We start from the raw sequence: 6198 nt of genomic DNA, 5'->3' as shown, positions 1-6198 counted from the left end.
ACCACAGATGATCTGCAGTCATATATAATATTACAAAGTAGAGTGATTTTGAGTATTTTTCTTGTAATTCAATACTGTGGCACTTAAAACTGTACATAATAATTTGCTCCAGAATTTCTGATCCCAGAAATCTGCCTATGGAAATAATTAATTATAGATGTTTGAAATTATTCACTTATAAAGGAATTTTTAACAAAATTGATAATTAACAGAAGACTAGTTAAAATAAAATCGGCTTCTCTCGTAGGATAAGATATTGCACAGCCATTAATACTATAGGATAATGTCTAATGGCATAGAGAAGTCATACCATAATGAGAATTGAAACTAGTCAATCATAATATGAACCCTTTTAATATAGTTACATATGCTGGAAATATCACTGAAAATATACTGACTAAAATGCTAAAAGTGGTTATCTCGGGGTGGTGAGATAACTAGTGCTTTTATCTACTGCTTTTTGCTTTTTAATATTTTTATAATTTTGAAAATTACGTATTTATAATTTTCTAAAATGAACATTTATCACTTTTGTAATGGAAAGTGAACTACAAAATAAAATGCTACAAGTGAAACCAGATGTTTTTATTATGTTGTGTTAGAAAATTTATCCATGTAAATAACCCATAATTTAGATTAAAGAAGTCTTTTTGAATATCTAATATATGTCAGCCTCTCTCATACATATATTTTCACTAATGCTTATAAGTGCTCAATTTTCAGTCACAATGTAGTAATTAGTAATTGAAACAATCTGGACTCTGTTCAAAAGGAAGTCAAGTGGACAGATTGATTGGTACAAGGTGAATGGTATGATTTTCATAGTCAGCAAATTCCTCCAACAAAGGCCAGATAATGGGCAAGGTGAGCTCTTCCAGACATTATAATTTACCCTAATAGGATAAATATCGAGTTATAAAAATGGCATAAATACTGTAAAAATGAGAAATATGAGAATGGAAAAATAACAGCAATATTCATACACTCTACTGCAGCAATAGTTAACATCTTAGAATATGCAGGTGATTGGATTATTGATTCCAACCATCTGCTTCCTTTCCTGTAAGAGGATTATACATGCAATCTGCAGTGGCTTTCCGAAGTCAGAGTATAGTTCTTTGACCTGCTTTGGCCAATGGGATGTGAACAGGAGTAATATCCACCACAGATGAGCCAAACCTTAAGAGCCATTAGATGTTTCAGCTCTGTCCCCTGTTTGTTTCCCTTTGCCACAAGAATGACATGTCCTAAAAAGAGGCTGCTCCTTCAGGCTAGTCCTGGAATGAGATGATACATGAAGCTGAGCCACCACCACTGATTTGCAGACACCAACATGCAATGTGAATGAGAAATCAATGTATATTATAGTAAGCCATAAGATTAGGTGGTGGGGGTTGCTGTTTGTTATCATAGCAAAGCTGACTAATACATTGTTTCCTCAAAAATACAATAGCAGCTCTCTTAACCAAGCTCCACTTAACTGACTTTCCAGATTGACACATGTTCTCCTTTCCTTCCTTTTTTTTTCTAACTTTTCTTTTGAGACAGTCTTACTCTGTTGCCCAGGCTGGAGTGGAGTGGTGCGATCATAACTCACTGCAGCCTCGACCTCCTGGGCTCAAGAAATCCTCCCATCTCAGCCTTCCAAGTAGCTGGGACTACAGGCATGTGCCACCACACCCAGCTTTTTTTTTTTTTTTTTTGAGATGGAATCTTGCTCTGTCACCCTGGCTGGAGTGTAGTAGTATGATCTCAGTTTACTGCAACCTCTGCCTCTTGGGTTCAAGCAATTCTCCTGCCTCAGCCTCCTGAGTAGCTGGGATTATAGGTGCAAGCCACCACACCTGGCTAATTTTTGTATTTTTTTAGTAGAGACGGGGTTTCGCCATGTTGGGCCGGTCTCTATCCCCTGCCCTCAGGTGATCCACCCACCTTGACCTCCCAAAGTGTGGGATTACAGGTGTAAGCCACCACGCCTGGCCAGCTAATTTTTAAATTTTTTGTAGAGATGGGGTCTCACTATGTTGCCCAGGCTGGTCTTGAACTCCTGGGCCCACGTGATCCACCTGCTTCAGCCTTTCAAAGTGCTGGGATTACAGGCATGAGCCACTGTACCCAGCTCTCTTTTCTGTCTTTAAAACATATTGACAATGTCCATGGCACATTGCATACTCAAAGCTGGTAGGCCACTCTCCAGGATAGGTGCTCACTGCTGCCTGATCAACTGACCAAGTGCAAGTCCTAATCCAGATCAAGACAGGTGAGAGGGTTGCGCAATAAACCAGTTTGAGGTTCTGGAGTGGTTGGCTGTGGCGCAGTATCACATAATTGTCAAGTAAGAGAGCTTGGGAATAAAGCTATGCAAGACCAGATCCCAACTCTACCTTTAGCGGGTGTGTGCCTTTGGACAAATTATTGAGAGACAGGACTAGCTGGATTTTCTAGGCCGACTAAGAATCCCTAAGCCTAGCTGGGAAGGTGACTGCATCCACATTTAAACACGGGGCTTGCAACTTATCGCACACCCGATCATTCAGGTGGTAAAGAGAGCTCACTAAAAAGCTAATTAGGCAAAAACAGGAAGTAAAGAAATAGCCAATCATCTACTGTCTGAGAGCACAGTGGGAGGGACAATGATCTGGATATAAACCCAGGCATTGGAGCCTGCAACGGCTACCCTCTTTGGGTCCCTTCCGTTTGTGTGGGAGCTCTGTTTTCACTCTATTAAATCTTGCAACTGCACTCTCTTCTGGTCCGTGTTTGTTACGGCTGGAGCTGAGCTTTAGCTCGCCATCCACCACTGCTGTTTGCTGCCTTCGCAGACCTGACGCTGACTTCCATCCCTCCAGTTGCGGCAGGGTGTCCGCTGTGCTCCTGATCCAGCAAGGCGTCCATTGCTGCTTCCGATCTGGCTAAAGGCTTGCCATTGTTCCTGCGCGGCTAAGTGCCCAGTTTCGTCCTAATCGAGCTGAACACTAGTCACTGAGTTCCACAGTTCTCTTCCGTGACCCATGGCTTCTAATAGAGCTATAACACTCACCACATGGCCCAAGATTCCATTCCTTGGAATTCATGAGGCCAAGAACCCCAGGTCAGAGAACACGAGGCTTGCCACCATCTTGGAAGCCGCCCGCCACCATCTTGGGAGCTCTGGGAGCAAGAATCCTCTGGTAACATTACTAACACAGACACCAATATTGAGAGCTATTAGTTTTCAAAGAATCTTTCAGTGAAGAGGAAATTGTTATCTAGTTTTTATAATGCTTCTCATACTACAATTACCTAAGTTTAAAAACCAAACTTTTGCAAATATTTTATTTTGTTTTATTTTTCACTATGGAGGATGTCATACTTAAAATTAGAGAAAATGGCATAACCCTCCCCCAGGTACTCATGGCCTAGCTTGACTAATCATCAGCTGTGGCCGATCTTGTTTCCCCTTCACTTGCCTCCCTATCCCAACACACACACACACTTACTCCCTGTCTTCTCTTCAATTCTTGCACTGGGCTGTTTAAAGAAAATTCTAGACATCATAATTTTTTTTTTTGAGACAGAGTCTCTCTCTGTTGCCCAGGCTGGAGTGCAGTGGCATGATCTCGGCTCACTGCAACCTCCACCTCCCAGGTTCAAGTGACTCTCCTGCCTCAGCCTCCCAAGTAGCTAGGACTACAGGCATGTGCCACCACGCCTGGCTAATTTTTTTGGATTTTTGTGGAGACGGGGTTTCACCATGTTGGCCAGGCTGGTCTCGAACTCCTGACCTCAGGTCATCCGCCTGCCTCAGCCTTCCAAAGTGCTGGGATTACAAGTGTGAGCCACTGCGCCCAGCCTGTTGATATGAGTCTTAAAACTTTTCTCAAAGTTTCCCTCTTTTTTTTTTTTTAACATAAGCAACCCTTGTAAATCCTTTGTCCATGAGATAATCCGTTGTGACCATGTTGCAAATGTCAGGGTCCTTAGCTTTTCTCACCCCTTAGTAAACAGTGCTTTGGATGTTCCCTTGGTGTCAGGCCAGCCTCACACCTCTGCTGAGTGGTCAAGCAGGCAACCATTTCCACCTACGATAAGTGCATCATCTGAAAACTCATTTCCTTGAGACCTTTATGATAGTAAGTAGGGAATTGAACTCCTCAAGGCTTTTTGGTCTTGTTGGTCTCAGAAAGGAGGTTTTCAAGAAACTTATTGGATGACTCAACATAAGGCTCCAGGGGTGATAAAGACCCTGAGGTCCCTGATCCATGTAGAAGTTTTAGAAATAAAATTGTTTCAGAAAATGTAGAATGGGCAAATGCAGCATGTATAAATGGAAATATTACTTTCTATGATATGTGGTTTAAAGTGTGAGTAACTAAATAAATTAGGTATACATAAACATAACTGTTTTTTCTTTTCTTTTTTTTTTTTTGTGATAGAGTCTCGCCCTGTCTCTCAGGCTAGATTGCAGTGGTGCAATCTCGGCTCACTGAAACCTTTGCCTCCCAGGTTCAAGCAATTCTCCTGCCTCAGCCCCCCGAGTAGCTGGAACTACAGGAGGGCACCACCACACCCAGCTAAATTTTGCATTTTTGTAGAGATGGAGTTGGCTTGTCTCTACACCATGTTGACCAGGCTGTTCTTGAGCTCCTGACCTCAGGTGATCCACCCACCTGGGCCTCCCAAAGTGCTGGGATTACAGGCTGAGCCACTGCGCCCAGCCAACATAACTACTTTTTCTATGACTCAGAAGTTTTGTATACTTGTGATGAACTAAAGTTGGAAAAACTGAGCTTTGCCTAAGGAGCAGTCATGCCTGGGGTTACATAAGGTGCTGTTCCAGTTATAGGACAGACTCGTGCCCTGAGAGGGCCCCGTCTCCCCTTGTCCTGCTGCATTATGTCTTTGACTTTGTGAAGTCACTCCTCCTGTCACTGCCCTTGATCAGGTCTCTCACGTGCATCACATAAAGAACTCTGTGAAGATCCCCTGGATTTGGTCCCTGGTTATTGGCCATCCCCTGGTACCATCCGGTTTACCTGCTTTTATCTGAGTCTCTGCTGGCTTCTCACCGACTCACTTCCCCTAGCTGCACACACCCTTCATGCTATGTGGGAGCAATTGCTGACATGAAAATTCAAAAAGATGAGACAAATACAACTCCGACAACCTCAAGCCTCAAGATTCAGAGAGTTAACTTCATTTCCTCCCTTAGCCAGGAGGGGTGTTCCAGTGGCTTCTGCTTGGCTTTTCCTACTGCAATAGACTTATCCTCTAAGTCAGGGAGCAATTCCATGGCAGTGAGGCCATCTGCTCCATCTACACATCCAAAAACTGGGGAAATGACCCTGAATGATTGCTGCTGCCCCATGCCTTGGAGTTGTTGTTGACTCTGATCAGTTTCATTTATCACCTGATACTGTGAGAACCCTGACTGGTGAACCAACCTGGTGGTCTGTGTATCAAGGAATTGGTTTTATCACAGAGCCATGGTCAATTGTAACTGAAAATTTTGGGGATTACTCTTCACTTGGCACAGTTACCTGCCAAAATCATCACAGATTCCTTTGTGGAAGACTAGCAGAAAGGTGCACACTATGTACTTGTCCTATTAAAGCTCGCCAGGGGCCTCTTAAGTCTGGAAATGGAATGGTTGAGGGGCTGCAACTCTCGTGAAGCTGGGCCTCAAGTCACCAGACCTAGGTACATTTGATTATATGGTTCATATGCAATTGGAGTAATGCTGTTGACCAAATATTTCCCATGCTCCACCTTTGGGGCACATGGTTAGTTGCACTTCCTGGTTCTGTTGTGGTTGGGTGGGACCATATGGCTAGTCCTGGCCAATCAGTTGTAAACAGATGATGTGCGTCACTTCAGGGCCAGAGCATCTAATTACCAATTTATCACCCTCTGGAGCTCTCTGTCTTTTCGTTTTTAGGTTGGGCAATGTTCAAGATTATGACTGCTCCATCAGCCTAGATCCTAGCATGAAAAGATGGAAAGTGAAGAGGCCCCAGCAACAAATAAACATCCAGCATGAATAAGAAATAAATCTTTCTTGTCATTATGTTATTCTATGTTATGTTATTCTATCTCATTATGATTTTGACATAGCCTAGCATATCTTGATCGATACAAAAATTGATGCCTAGAGATGAAGCATCTTTATAAAAACCGGGTTTTGTGGCATTGGCTTAGGGATCAAGTGATGGGGCAAGG

General features: G+C 43.0%; 1 protein-coding gene across 1 annotated transcript in view; it reads left to right on the top strand.

The window, feature by feature from the left end:
- Positions 1-3110: 3110 nt before the first annotated feature.
- LOC100451245 (melanopsin) overlaps positions 3111-6198 on the top strand; it is a 122658-nt gene continuing 119570 nt past the window's right edge. Inside the window, exon 1 of the mRNA XM_063727587.1 lies at positions 3111-3170. The gene's annotated coding sequence lies outside the window, so the exon portion shown is untranslated. The remainder of the gene's footprint in view (positions 3171-6198) is intronic.

Source organism: Pongo abelii, chromosome 8, assembly GCF_028885655.2.
Source record: "Pongo abelii isolate AG06213 chromosome 8, NHGRI_mPonAbe1-v2.0_pri, whole genome shotgun sequence".
NCBI classification, from domain to species: domain Eukaryota; kingdom Metazoa; phylum Chordata; class Mammalia; order Primates; family Hominidae; genus Pongo; species Pongo abelii.
The sequence above is the reverse complement of the archived record's forward strand: the minus strand, read 5'-3'. Positions and strand labels throughout refer to the sequence as shown.